Source organism: Vicia villosa, linkage group LG5 (assembly GCF_029867415.1).
Source record: "Vicia villosa cultivar HV-30 ecotype Madison, WI linkage group LG5, Vvil1.0, whole genome shotgun sequence".
Taxonomy (NCBI): Eukaryota; Viridiplantae; Streptophyta; class Magnoliopsida; order Fabales; family Fabaceae; genus Vicia; species Vicia villosa.
The window spans coordinates 154,132,389-154,148,439 of NC_081184.1; the positions used below are offsets into that span (position 1 = coordinate 154,132,389).

Consider the following 16,051-nt stretch of genomic DNA (forward strand, 5'->3'; position numbering starts at 1 on the left):
TGAGTATATGCCAAATGGTAATCTTTTTGAAACTCTTCATTGAAATATAAAAGATGAGAAGGTTGCATGGGATTGGAATCTGGTATAAATTGCATTGGGAGGTGCAAAAAGGATTTGGGATTTGCACAATGATTGTTCTCCGCCTGTTATTCACAGAGATATAAAATCTAGCAACATCTTGTATGTGTTGCAAGGTTTGCTGAAAAAAAAATCTCACATGGGTTATAGGTTTTTTGCTGGCACACATGGTTATATTGCTCCAAGTATGTTCTGACAATGCTTTCAACAAGAAATTTCAATATACTGTTTTAAGTTTCAAAAGTATCTCATGCTTTATTTACACAATCATTATTTGTGACATTTTGTTATAGGCATTTGCAGATTTGAACCCCTGTAGTAAGGAAATCCCTCATCTGCCGTAATCATACAAATTAGATTGTCGAATTAATTAAGATCAGATGGTTTGTATTTAAATTTTGTAATCGACTCTATTCTACAAAGTCGGATGTGAGACATCGGATCTTGATCAGATGGGCCAAAGTGCATGTCTTTATCAATTGTGGGATTTTATAATTGCAAGAAATACAAATCCATACTGATTATATTAAGCGTGATTTTAAATTGCATTCTGGAACTACAAATGCAGCATAAAAGTATTGAGGTATCTGCAACATTGCATTGGTCGTATTTCCATGCCATATAAAAGTTTGCAGCAAAACCGCAACTGTAACCTCGGTTTAAAAGCATGCTAGTAAGCCAACTATAACAAACAAATGGCAAATATGGAAGAACAATGTACAACATATTTGTGGACCTATTTAAAATGTGTAAGATATGATAGAAAGTTCATATGCAATACTGTCTTAAGGGAAAAAGAACTAATGGCATCTTACTGATATTCTTATTGTCCATTGCTTTCCCGGATTAATGCTGATGGAATGCTAATTATAAGGAAGCACTAGAGAAATTTGATTCTCTTTTGGGAACAAAGCCAGAAGTTAAGAAGCAGCATTCACAAGTTATAATGTTGCTTGTTGATACTCTAGGTTAAACCAGGTATGAATTTAGTCTGCGAATTACTTTCTCAATAGATCTAATCCTTCTATTTTGCTGTGATTAATTTGGTCCAATAATCCCACTATATATGTATTATAACATCAGCCACAACATTTTTTAGTGTTATAACATTTAAGAAAGTATGTTCCAACTTAACACTACTCCATTGTGGATCCATTTAAGTTCCACATTGGCAAGAACATCACACAAGAAAGTGTTTTTAAATGGATGACATGCTACCTAGTTTGCCGAGCTGAGTTGCGACAGCTTGTGACCCATGTGGGGGCACTAAAGTGATGGAACATGGCTAAGGCTTAACAGGTTGGTCTGGTGGTTGCACCATGCTGGCCTGCCCACTCCAAGTTGCGAGTTGACCAATGGGTCTTGTGCGAAAGCACGGGTCTTGTGGGTCTTAGACAGGAGGGTATAGCGTGAGGCTGGTTTCACAGAGCAGCGAACACTTCCTACTCCTGACAGTGGAGGGATTTTGGCTGCTGCACCTCTAGCCCACAACACCTGGTGAGCCTAGCCCCTTGAACCATCTCTTTTTTGTTGGTCCATATTGGGGATGTCTCATACCATGGACAATGCCCTGGTCCATATTGGGGGGTTCATGTTTTGTCAATGTCCTTCACAAAAGAGAAAAGCAAACAATATTAAACCTCTCTTAAAATTCAGACTTAAGTTTTTAGTGGATTTTCCATATGTTACATTATAATTCAGAAAAGAGATTCTATTAAGATTTACAATTTATAACAGGTTGGTCTGGTGGTTGCACCATGCTGGCCTGCCCACTCCAAGTTGCGAATGACCAATGGGTCTCTAAAGACAGGAGGGTATAGCGTGAGGCTGGTTTCACAGAGCAGCGAACACTTCCTACTCCTGACAGTGGAGGGATTACGGGCTGCTGCACCTCTAGCCCACAACACCTGGTGAGCCTAGCCCCTTGAACCATCTCTTTTTTCTTGGTCCATATTGGGGATGTCTCATACCATGGACAATGCCCTGGTCCATATTGGGGGGTTCATGTTTTGTCAATGTCCTTCACAAAAGAGAAAAGCAAACAATATTAAACCTCTCTTAAAATTCAGACTTAAGTTTTTAGTGGATTTTCCATATGTTACATTATAATTCAGAAAAGAGATTCTATTAAGATTTACAATTTATAACAGGTTGGTCTGGTGGTTGCACCATGCTGGCCTGCCCACTCCAAGTTGCGAATGACCAATGGGTCTTGTGCGAAAGCACGTGTCTTGTGGGTCTTAGACAGGAGGGTATAGCGTGAGACTGGTTTCAAAGAGCAGCAAACACTTCCTACTCCTAACAGTGGAGGGATCACGGGCTGCTGCACCCCTAGCCACAACACCTGGTGAGCCTATCCCCTTGAACCATCTCTTTTTTGTTGGTCCATATTGGGTTGTCTCACCATCTCTTTTTTGTTGGTCCATATTGGGTTGTCTCATGCCATGGGACAATGCCCTGGTCCATATTTGGGGGGTTCATGTTTTGTCAATGTCCTTCACAAAAGAAAAAAGCAAACAATATTAAACCACTCTTAAAATTCAGACTTAAGGGGAGTTTTTAGTGGATTTTCCATATGTTACATTATAATTCAGAAAAGAGATTCTATTAAGATTTATAATTTATGAATATACTTCATATATTGATTATTGAATGATAATTTATAGGATTAACATTGGTCATGTTGACTTTTTGTAGAATGTCTTTGATGTATTTGTATTTTGCCAAAAGGATTGGTTATGAAAAACTTGAATTGGCTTCCACAGAAGTAAACTTAAAATATGTATAGAATAAAGGAATAAGGATAAAAAAAATAAAAAGTATTGATCTTCTTGAAGGACACTAAATTTGAACTAAATTTGGTGGGGTGTGCCAGGCTATTGCAATAGTGCAAGGCAAAAGCGACACTTGAGAGACCCAATAGCAAGCTATTGTGGTGGACTCTCCCCCCTCAAGAAATAAATTTAATATCGTGTGGACCATTGACCCACATATCAGATATTAAACTGATAAGAACAGATACTACACTTGATCTTAGCCAAAAGGCCGAGAAAGGTATAAGATGATACTTATGCTAGCTGTGCATTTTATATCTGACATCTGCTACGCTTCATTTCTGACTACACAATGTGGGACTTTATTGCAATAATTTGGAGTCTACTAGTGATAGTGTTAGCTGAACTCTTCTGTAACTTGCTTCTTTTGTTTATGTAAAGAAGTGGCTCTATATGCATGCGTATTTTGTATACCTACATCATTTTATGAGAACTGTAACTTCAACAGCCAGGAGATTTGTCATCGTTAGTTCATAACCTTTGTCAAATACACACATATTGAAATCAACTCTATAATGGAGTTTGGGAATGTATATGGTATTAATTTTGTAGTTGAGCTTAGATCCTAATCTTTATCTATCCATGTCTGAAAACTGAATCACAGAAAATTATGCTATCATCACATCAATTTTTATACTGATCCTCTCACTGTGTCAGAGTTAGCTACTTGCTCCTACATGACTTTTTAACTATAGTCATTGCTAATGGCTAAGAATCACATTATTCATTGCTGATGTTACATCTTCAGTGTTGTTTCTGGGACTGAAATTTCGCCAACTGCAGAATATGGAAGGAGTAGGATAATTTAATTCATTGCTGATGGAATGCTGAGCACGAGGAAGCATTAGAGAAATTTAATTCTGTTTTGGGAACAAAGCCAGATGTTGAAGAAGCAGCATTCACAAGTTATAATGTTGCTTAATGATACTCTAAACTAAGCCAGGTATGCATTTCACTATTTCTTCATTGGTTTTGGAACAGACAAGATAGGCATGGCAGAAACAAAACATTTTCCATAAGAAATTACAATCTGCAACACCTAGTTTGGGAGGAAAAATGCTTCAATTTCGAAGCAACCAATTCGCTAGGAGTATACATCTGCTACACTACACCTAGTTTGAGTGAAAAAATTGATCTCACCGTCCATTACCTTCTTGGATTAAATGCTGAAGGAATGCTAAGTACGAGGAAGCATTAGAGTAATTTGAGTATGTGTGTGAGCTTGGTATTGAACTGCTCAACGTCCGTTGGATACTAATATAGTCTGCTTCTAATCATTCCATTAGTTTTACATTGTCCTTTAAACCTTGAAGGTTGTGATGGATTAAGTAAATCATTTCCTTTATTACTCGATTGCTTATTAAAATAGGGAATTAAGGATTGGTGACTTTAACAAACATGGCCGAAACAACATGTTTTTTATCATGAAATGTTAATCTGCATTTTGCATCTTGGAATGTTATTTTCCCATACTTTCAGTCAACTGCTACTTGATTGAATCCTTGCATGCCTAATATTGTTGCAATATCAGTTGTAGCATTTTTGGATTAGTGTTATAACATGTCTAAACTAGTTTTGGAGTGCTCGGTACAAAGTAAGCCATTTAAGAAACCATGTGCCAACTTAATACTATGCAAATTTATATCCATTAAATTCCGCATTGGCTAGAATATCACACATGTTTACCGAGCTGAGTAGAGCCAGCTTGTGAATTGAAGGTTTAGGGTTTGTTTGGATTGTGTTATTTAAGCGTATTTATTTGGATAAGACTGTTTAGAAGGATTTATGGAAACAACATATCACAAGTCTATAAGTTGTTTAATGCTTGTTTTGACATATCTTAAAAAATACTTTATTAATAATGGTGATTTACAAATTTATTAGAGCTGCGAGGGTACCGTGCGAGGCTGGTTTCACATAGCGGCGGACACCTCCTACTCCTGAGAGTGGAGGGAACACATGATGTTGCACCTCTAGTCCACAATATTGAAATAAGGAATATAGGATTGGTGACCTTTTTCTTGTAAAAATAAGATAGAGATGTAAGACACAAAACATTTGCCATATGAAATTGTAATGTAGATTAGGACCAAAGAATTAATGGCATCTTCCTGACAATCTTAAGTATAATCCTCTTCGAATCATTCCTTTAAAGTTTGAAGGTCCTTCAAAGTACTCAATAAAAATGTTAGACTAAGTGGTATTTTAATATAACAAGACAGTTTGGCCGAGTGGTCTAAGGCGCCAGATTTGTGTCTCTGTAAGTAAGTTGGGGCGGAGGAAGCAGACAGATGCAGGCTATCTTGGAAAATATATACTTTAATCAATGTCTTGCCACTCATATATCTTATGTCAAGGTTAGGCACTGGTAAAATTTATTGCTTAAGGTTGCTAATGCTATTAATGATAATCAATTCATTTAAATGTAGCAAACACCTTAAATTATAATCTAAAGAAAGGGAAAGCCATTGGTTAACAATAAAGTAGAGAGAATTGTTTACCTCAAATATGTTTGAGTTAAGAGTTGAAAGGAGTTCGAAGACCCGTGTTCAAAATCGGGCGTTGGATAAAATACTAAGATACAATGGCATTTGTTTATCTACAAAATACTTATAGTAAAGTAATAGTGAATTTCTCACTGAGTTTTAAGATGCACTTTCGACCCATTTAAAAATTTCAAAGTTAGGCACAATAAAGCATACAGTTTAGCAGTATGCTTCTGTCACATTTATTTTTGTAGTGTTTCATTTCTTACCAATTGTGGGTGAAATGATAATTTATGAATATACTTCATATATTTATTGAATAATAACTTATGGGGTTGGAATATTTATTGAATGATAACTTATGGGGTTGGTATATTTATTGAATGATAACTTTTCATACAAGATCTTTGATGTGTTTGTATTGTCATAGCATGAGGGTGCCAAAAGGGTTGAAATGATGGTTCACCATACATCTTAGTGAAATTGGCTTCTAACTTCGTATAAGAAAAGTAAAATAGTATTAAGAAAAGTAAAATAGTATTATCATTATTATAGTGTGGATCTAGCAAGAAGAACTAAGTGTGGATCTAGCAAGAAGAACTAAAATTAGAACTAGGTTTGGTGGGGTATGCCAGGCTATTGCAATAGTGCAACGCAAAAGCGACACTTGAGAGACCCAATAGCAAGCTATTGTGGTGGACTCTCCCCCTCAAGAAATAAATTTAATATCGTGTGGACCATTGGCCCACATATCAGATATTAAACTGATAAGAACAGATACTACACTTGATCTTAGCCAAAAGGCCGAGAAAGGTATGAATTGAAATCCATGCAAGCTGTGTGTTTTATATCTGACATATTTTATTCTTCTTTACTAACGTGGCGATGTGGGACTTTAATAGAATAATTAGCTTGCTCTTATGTAACAACAACTAAACCAAGAAGGAGATTATATAGTTCACATTTTATTTTCTGCTCAAAGTGGTTTCATTAAATGCAAAGATGAGTACTGGCTCTCATTTTCTACAGATTGCCTGTAGCATCAAAACTAATTCAGTAACAACTCTTGGGTGTAAGTCTTTCTTAATAGGGTTCACGGAACAAAGAAATCGGTTAGTGATTAAACATCAAGACATTCACATTTGAGAGCAAGTTCTGCCATTGTTTAAAAAAATATTGACTGCAAAAACTACATTGTTTATTAGTTTGATGGCTATGGTATTTCGTGTTCTAGTACCGTGCTTGACAAAGATTTTAGTGTGGAAAGATGTTTCTTTAAATGCTACCTACCAATTCTTCTTTTTTTTGTGTGCTGAATTGCTAGTTTTTTTTGGTGAAAATAAACTTTATTAACTCCAAAACAGTTTGTAATACACCGATCCCATGGATCCAGGTTGCTAATCATCTAAAACAAACAATTACAATACCAATAGACATCACATAATGCTCAAATTTGTAATATCAACGTGCAGCCGAAGATTCTTTTGTAGTTGGCATCGTGTCAACGTAGTATACTTGATGGTTTCCATGCTGTCCCTCCCCTCATTATGAGTTTTGAAGACAGTTGCATTCCTCTTTAGCCATACCTCGTAGACTGTCTCAGTGGCAGCTATTTTCAATATCTGTCTTCTCCATCCTTTTTTCCTCGTTTCCTCAGTAAGCCAGATTTTCTCAGCAGTCCATTGCATGGGTATTCTATTATACCCCAACCATGCAAGGACTTCCTGCCAGATTTTACTAGTCATGCTGCAGGCAAACAAAATATGCTCTTGTGTTCAGGCAGGCCACAAAATACACAAACACCATCTGTAACTACTCCAAACTTTGCTAACCTCTCTTTTGTAGCTAACCTGTCTAAACAAGCTAACCACATAATGAACTTCGCCCGTGGTCTTGCAGAGTTTGTGTAGAACAGTCTGTACCAAGATGTTTGGAGTTTTTCACCTCGTATTTCTTTGTACATCCTCTTGGTCTGGTACTCTCCTTTTAGAATGGCTTCATTTCAGTACTGACTATTAATAAGCAGGTCCCTGTAACTCATCATTTTCCTGACAATCCACGAACAGTCCTTAGGAGTATTCCATTCAGCAACTTGTTTCCCTTTTAGATAATAGATGTGCATCCATTTCACCCATAATTTATCCTCTTTTCCTTGTAAATTCCAAAGAAGCTTGATGATTGTGGCTTTGTTCCAACTAAGTAGGTCAATTATGTTCAGTCCTCCTGCATTTTTGGGGTCACACATTTTATCCCAAGCCACTGGTGCTTTCCTGCTAATCACCTCCTTGCCACTCCATAAGAAACTTCTGCATATAGCCTCTATATTCTTGACAACCTTCTTTGGCATGGGGTATATTTGCATCCAATAGAAAGTCATTGCATTCAAAACACTCTGCACCAGTTGTTTACGCCCTGCATAACTAAGGAAACCTGCGGTCCAATGTTTAATTCTGTGATTCTATCTATCAGAGGCTGGTACAGGGCAATATTCAGCTTCTTGCTTGATAGTGTCAATTATTCTTGGCTTGATACTTTTCTCATTATTATTTCTCGTATATATAAAGGTTACAGGGTTATATCGGTAATTACACTAAATAAATACATTTAAACTAATTCCTATTCACATCCCCCCTCAAATTGATGCTGCTTGTCAATGAGCATCAATTTGCTAACAAGAAACTGATGACGTGGACGCGGAACATGAAAAACAGGATTCGCAACAATTTGGATGGCACTTGTATTGTCAGCATAAAGTGAAGTTGGCTCTATTTGAGGAAATCCAAGTTCAGCCAAAAGACCACGAAGCCAAATTATTTCAGAACAAGCAGCAGACATGGCACGATACTCAGATTCAGTAGAAGATTTAGAGACTCTCGCTTGTTTCTTACTTTTCCATGAGATCAATGAAGAGCCAAGAAACATGCACCAACCAGTGACAGATCGTCGAGTATCAGGGCACCCTGCCCAATCGGCATCACTATAAGCACTCAATTTAAGAGGAACGCCAGTAGGAAAGAATAAACCACGATGAGAGCTTCCCTTCAAGTAACGAATTATACGTCGGACTGCTGCCAGGTGTAGGTGGCGAGGAGAGTGCATGAATTGACTTGTTGAACAGCAAATGATATGTCAGGGCGAGTAATAGTCAAGTAATTAAGGCTACCCACGAGTTGACGATACAATAAGGGATCATGCAACAGATCACCATCATCACGATGATATTTAACATTAACCTCAAGAGGAGTATCTACTGGATTAGCCGATTGCAGACCAGCCATAGAAATTAAATCTGTGGCATACTTGTGTTGATGAAGGAATATGCCCTTGGATGTAGAATGAACCTCAAGACCAAGAAAATAATGCAAATTACCAAGATCTTTCATATGAAACGCTGCTTGTAACTGCTGTTTAAGGCTTTGAATGGAAGCATGATCAGAACCAGTAATAATCATATCATCAACATACAGAAGAAGTAGGACAATTCCAGTAGATGTTCTATGAATAAATAGAGAAGAATCGTACTGACTCTGAGTAAAGGAAAACCCAAGTAGAGTGGAGCGAAATTTTTCATACCATGCTCTAGGCGCTTGTTTCAAACCGTATAAGGAGCGTTTGAGCTTGCACACACCCTTAGATGACGGAAATAAACCTTGAGGAGGAGTCATATAAATATCTTCCGCCAGGTCACCATGAAGAAAAGCATTTTTCACATCTAATTGATGAAGAGTCCACCCGTTAGAAGCAGCTATAGAGAGTACCGTACGGACAGATGTCATTTTGGCAACCGGTGCAAATGTCTCATCATAATCAATTCCATATTCCTGCTTGTTTCCTAAGGCAACCAAGCGAGCCTTGAAACGGTTAAGGGACCCATCAGAATTCAATTTCACAGAATACACCCATTTGCAGCCAATGGGTTTAACATCAGGAGGACAGGAGACAATATCCCATGTGAAATTCTCTTGAAGAGCTTGAAGTTCCTCATTCATTGCTTTTATCCAACGTACATCTTTAACAGCCTGTGAATAGCAAGTAGGAATAGATATGCTAGAGAGTGTGGCAGTCAGAGAAGTATGTGAGGAATCATACCTGTCTGGTGAATATCTATCTGGTGCTCGAGATATTCGACCAGAACGTCGTGGTTCAACCATTACAGGATCAGGTGGCGGTTCAGCGTCGGGAAGGGGTGTGGGAACCTGCTGTTTGTGTTTTCTGACATATACATGACCTGGTTTATAGCGTTCTATAGATTGATGCATAATAGAAAACTTAGGAAGAGTAACAATATCATTCATGACAGGAGAAACACATGGAAACATAAACTGATTATCAAAAAATGTCACATTCCTAGAAATACGAAAACGATGGTTAGTGACATCATAACACACAAATCCCTTATGAGAGTGACTATACCCCATAAACGCACATTGAACAGACTGCGCTCCAAGCTTATGCCTTTCAAATGGAGGTAAGTGAACAAAACAAACACATCCAAAGGTATGTAAATCATTATAATTAGGCTGAATTTTAAAAAGACGAAAAAAGGGAGAATCGAGATCAATAACCGTAGAGGGAAGACGATTGATCAAGACGACAGCTGTGGAAAGAGCCTCCACCCAAAATCGGGGTGGTACAGAAGCTTGAAGAAGTAAAGTGCGAGTCACATCAAGCAAATGACGATTCTTGCGTTCTGCCATCCCATTTTGTTGGGGGGTATTGGGACAAGATCGTTGAGACAAAATGCCTTTTTGTTGAAGAAATTCTTGAAACTCACGAGACATGTACTCACCACCAGAATCAGAGCGAAAAATTTTAACACTTTCATGAAATTGAGTTTCAACATATGTCAGAAATTTCTTAAACATAGAAAACACTTCAGATTTAGACCGAAGAAAATATATCCAAGTAAAACGACTATAATCATCAATAAATGTGACAAAATATTTATAGCGAGCATGAGAAACTACAGGAGACATACCCCATACATCACTATGAATCAGTTCAAAACAAGAGGAAGCCCGATAAGCACCAGACGGAAAAGGAAGTGTTTTACTTTTAGCTAATTTGCAAACAGAACATGAAAGAGAGGCATTAGAAACAACACTTTTATTTCCCAATAAACCATTTTTAAATAAATGAGATAAAACAGCAGAGTTAGGATGACCCAATTTTCTATGCCAATCCTCATAAGAATTCAAGACATTTTTACAAACAAGAGATAAATGACTAGAAATAAACTGAAGTGGAAACAGTCTTCCCACTTTAGGCCCCTTCGCAACCACCTTCCCCGACACCTGTTCCTGCACAAGGCAACCATCACGAGAAAAATTTACATTACAATTATTATCAACCAATTGACCAACAGATAATAAATTGGAAGCAAGTCCAGGTGCTACAAACACATCCCGAAAATCAGAGTTGAGGTCACCAACATTCGTGATAGAGAGAGCATTACCATCCGCAATTTGAATTTTCTGATTACCATGGTAAGAATGTAAATTGTGCAAGTATTCAGAAGAGGCGGTCATGTGATTGGATGCACCAGAATCAAGAAACCACGGGCGAGAAACATTCGAAGACTTACCCTGAATTCCCAAGGTTGATAGAGCGGAAATTACCATCTGTTGGATTATTTCAGGTTGGAGAGCACCACCATTAGATGGATTGATGATGGAAGGACCAACTGCAGAGCTTGTACTAGCAGAAAATGCTTGCACCGAACGTTGTGTTGATCGTGGAGGACGGGTGGGACAATCAGAGATAATATGGCCCCGCTTCTTGCAATAATTACAAAACTTCTTACTGCAACTCTGAGCAAAATGTCCAAATTGTTTGCAAGAGAAACATTGGACATGTCGAATATCACGACCTTTACCTCTACTATGAGGAGCATATGCAAACATAGCAGACTCAGAAATGACAACATCACGAGACATGGATCCTTGAGTAGCAAGACGCTGTTCCTCTCTGAGAAGTTCACCGACACATGTATCTAAAGAAGGAACGGGATTCCTATTCAACAAGGCACCTCTGACAACCTCAAATTCTGCACGAAGCTTCATGAGAAATTGATCTCGCCTACTAGTATTGTAGACCTCTTGGACATCCGCGAGAGAACTTTTGGGAACATCAACATGTATAATTGCAGAGTGTTCTGTCCACAAATTCAAAAAACCAGAATAATATTCTTGAACAGACAGATTGCCTTGTTTGTAATTGGCAATGTCTACCTCCAACTGAAAACGTTTGGCCGCATTGTCTAGGTTATAGACACGCTTCAAGTAGTTCCACATTTCTTGGGCAGTGGAAAAAGATCGCAAATTATTAATCATGTGAGGATCAATAGTACCGAGAATCCAAGTGATAATCTGAGCATCTTCTATTTCCCATGCATCTAAGTCAGTTGTCTCTAACGGTGCCAAAGAGACATCGTCCAAGTGACTCCATAATCCTTTCCCTTTGACATACATCCGAAACTGAAATTCCCAAACAAGATAATTCTTTCCGGTAAAACGAACACAAATATGATCTATCTCTTCTTCGGAAGCCATAATATCAGATATGACTTAAGAACAATTTTGTTAACGTAACAATTTTGTTAACGTGAAACAAGAAACACCAACGGAACACTGAAGAAAATACTTGCCGACACCAAATCAACACCCCAATTCAGGATACTCGCCGACACCAAGTCAAAACCCTAATTCAGAATAATTGTCGACACAGAGTCAAAACCCTAATTCAGAATATTTGCCGACACCGATACGATAACACGATCAAAGCAAACACGATTTGTAAGCACCCGAGATTAGAATCGCAATCTTGGAAGAGATTACCGAGAACCGAGATGATTTCAAGTACCGAGAAACGAGATCTACCGAGACGATTTCAAGAGCGACCCAGTGGGGTGTCGCTGAATAAAGCCAAGATTAACCTAAAACTCACAGGTTTGATCGAAAACCTACTGATACCATGTCAATTATTCTTGGCTTGATACTTTTCTCATTATTATTTCTCGTATATATAAAGGTTACAGGGTTATATCGGTAATTACACTAAATAAATACATTTAAACTAATTCCTATTCACAGATAGAGGGACTCCCAAATGTTTGAAAGGGAGTGTACCTGCAGAAAAATTTGTCACAGCCAGAATATTGCGTTTTTCATTATCCCTAACTCCTCTAAAGTAAACTTTACATTTCATAGGGTTAGCTTGTAGGCCAGTAACTTTAGAGAATCTATTGAACTCCTCCAACATAAGTTGAACAGAGATTGTGTCACCCCTAGCAAAGAGGATCAAGTCATCAGCAAAGCATATGTGAGTGGGGAGGAGTTTTTCACACTTGGGATGGAAATTGTAGTCAGGTTTTTTAGAGAGCTTCTTTAAACATCTATGCAGGTACTCCATAATTAAAACAAACAACAAAGGGGAAATTGGATCCCCCTGTCTGATCCCTCTCTTGGCCTTGAGAATGCTGCTATGTTGTCCATTGATGGAAGATCGATAAGAAATGGTACTGATGCAAGTCATAACCCAATTGGTAAATTTTTGGGGGATATTCATTTCTCTCATGATGGTTGCTAAGGCATTTCAGTCTATGGTATCATAGGCCTTTTGCAGGTCCATTTGAATAGCACATCTAGGTGATATATTTTTGCAGTTGTATTTCCTTAGGAGTTCTTGAGCCAGCATAATGTTATCATGTATAATTCTGCCTGGGACGAAAGCAGATTGGCTAGCATTCACTAAGTAGCTGATGACCTTGTTAAGTCTATTTGTCATGGTTTTTGATATGATCTTATAGATTGTTGTACAACAAGCTATAGGTCTCATGTCCTTCATCATTTTAGCTTCAGGCTGAATTGCTAGTTCAGTTCAAGTGAAAACCTTTTTTTTAATATAAAAATAAGAGCTGCTTGCTATGGAAGGACAATCAAAATTACTTCAGCTTTAATAAACCAAAGTGTGAATTTTTTATTAAACATTAATTAACTATCTGTTTTTGAGCAGGTTTGTATCCCTTAGTGTTGAGGGACTGTTAGAGTGGCAAATTGATGGAGCTGTCACTCGCTCTTTTTATTCTTGTAAAGACAAGATGGACATGGAATTTTATATGAAAATGTAATTTGCATCGCATTGTTTGAGACAAAAAAAATCTTTAATTTCAAACCATCCAATTTGCTAGGAGTATATCTATATTCAGATTAAACGAATTAATGGTATCTTCCTGATAATCCTAATGTCCATTACTTGTTTAAATTCCTAAGAAATGCTAAGTACGAGGAAGTATTAGAGAAATTTAAGTCAGTTTCGGGAACGAAGCCAGAGCCTGATGAAGCAGCAGTGGCAAGTTATAATGTTGCTTGTTGTTACTCTAAACCAGGTATATATGCTTGTTCATTTTACAAATTGTATGTGCTGCGTTCCACTACTCTGTCATTGGTTTTGGATCATTTTTTGTGAGTGTATTTAGTCTGTGTATATATGTAATGACTAATTTGGTCTAGTAATCCCTCTATATAAGTAGATCAAATCCATCAACATCATCTTTTCAATGATTAGTGTTATGACATATCAAAAGTAAGCCTTTAAAAAACCATGCTCCATCTTAATACTATATGATTTTATATCCATCCTGGCCTATTAGGCTGCACCATCCTGGCCTACCCACTCAAAAAGTTAACAGTTGAGCCATGGTATTTGAGCTAAGGCACAAGTAATGCTATAGGTCTTTGACAGCTTGAACCATCTCCAGTTCACAACCTGTTGAGCCTACCCCCTTGAACCATTACTTTTTTGGTTATAGCATTTACAGCTTAAATTAAAATTAAAATTGTTCTAATTACTATATTGTTTTAATGGTGAATATATACATTAAGCGTACAAATATCCCAAACTTAGATAATACTAGAAACTGAATTGGATCTATTAGTAAGAAAAGTCAAGCATTTCTTCCTCAAAATTTGATGTAGGTTCCACCACTTGGGTAGACCTTAGAATGGCACCCCTCCTAAATGCAATGGAGGTCACACTCCTAGGCCATGGTCCTACATGATCAACCATTGACCCATCCAGATAAGTAATTTGATATGTAGGTATTCAAGTTGTTTTATACTCTTACTTATCTCAATACCTTTCCCCTTCTTTTGATGTGGGACTCAAATACTAGTAGGCAATGTATTTCTCACCTCTACCGCTGCTTTTTGTTTTTTCACATCTTCAAGAATGGCGGGTTCACTTTGGCTTTTATTATTGAATTGGATATTTTTTCCTTGTTCCTTTTAGTTGAATTGAAAACTGGTATTTACAATCAAATTTTAGAAAAACATCTGGATGAATTTTAACTACTCTTATTGATGTGTTTAAAATACTGAGATCTTTCACCAGACAGCTGGATGAATACTAACTGCCATACTCTACACCATTGTATCATCATAAAACTAAATATTAACTTTAACCAATGTCTTGCGTGTCCATTATCTTATTCCAAGTTTAGGCACTGGTAAAATTTAATTCTCAGTAACTAAAGTTGGGGATGTTTGATGTAGCAAACACCTTAAATTATAATGTAAAAAAGGGAAAGCCATTCGTTAACAATAAAGTAGAGAATTGTGTAACTCAAATGAGTGAAGGAGTTACAAGACCCGTGTTCGAAATCGGGTGTTGGATAAAATACTAAGATAACAACTACATTAGTTTATCTACAAAATAATAATAAGTAATACTGAATTTCTCCCATAGATTTAAGAAGCACTTTCGATCCGTTTAAAAAGATTTGATAAATTATTTATCAAGGTGAATGCAATCAAAGTCATCAAATCATTTCTTAGTTTAGCAGTATAATTCTGTCACATTTATTTTTGTAGTAGTGTTTCATTTTTTACCAATTGTCAGACGAAATGGTATTTTATGAATATATGGATTGAATGATAATTTGTGGGATTAGAATTGGTCATGTTGGCTTTTTATACAAGGTCTTTGATGTATTTGTTTTGTCATAGCGTGATGGTGCCAAGAAGGTTGGTTATGAAAATCTTGAATCTTTCCACTCAAGTGAAGATTTTGGAATCATACACTTGAGCCTATTTTATCCTATAAAGTTTTATTGAACTTGCAGACCTCTGAGTGAAGTTGTATAGTTCACCAATTTCTTGCACCTGCATTCTGCAGAAATAACTTAGCATTTGTGTACAGAATAAGGATAAGAAAAGTAAAAGGTATTATCATTTTCATTATTATAGTTAAAGGACATAATTTTGAACTAGGTTTGGTCGGGTGTGCCTGGCTATTACAATAGTGCAACGCAAATGCTACATTTAAGAAACTCAATAGCAAGCTATTGTGGTGGAATCTCCCCCTCAAGTAATTGTTTTTATATATTTTAATTTTTATATATTTTTCAATTGAGTGATTAAATTGGAAAGAAAAAATTGAGTGGATAATCATAATTAAGTATACAAATTAAAAACTGAAAATCAACTTTTAGAAATCAATTAGTTAAAGAAAACTCGAGTAGTAAGATATGGTTAATTAATTAATGAGTAAACAATAACTAATAATATGGTTAATTAATTATTAGTGAGTGGATAATTAAGTCTAATTAATAAAGATGATAGTAATGCTTAGTCAATAATTAGATGGTTAATTAGT

The 16,051-nt window shown here is 36.8% G+C and overlaps 2 non-coding genes and 1 pseudogene across 2 annotated transcripts; all 3 read right to left on the bottom strand.

Annotated features, from left to right (window-relative positions):
- Positions 1-2,939: 2,939 nt before the first annotated feature.
- Positions 2,940-3,136, bottom strand: LOC131608285 (U2 spliceosomal RNA). Its single transcript, XR_009285560.1, has one exon. It is a non-coding gene; the product is annotated as a U2 spliceosomal RNA (small nuclear RNA).
- Positions 3,137-6,019: 2,883 nt separating this feature from the next.
- LOC131608276 (U2 spliceosomal RNA) lies at positions 6,020-6,215 on the bottom strand. The gene has a single exon (XR_009285552.1). It is a non-coding gene; the product is annotated as a U2 spliceosomal RNA (small nuclear RNA).
- An 8,121-nt stretch (positions 6,216-14,336) lies between these two features.
- On the bottom strand, positions 14,337-14,484 carry LOC131608272 (U1 spliceosomal RNA; annotated as a pseudogene).
- Between the last annotated feature and the right edge of the window lie 1,567 nt (positions 14,485-16,051).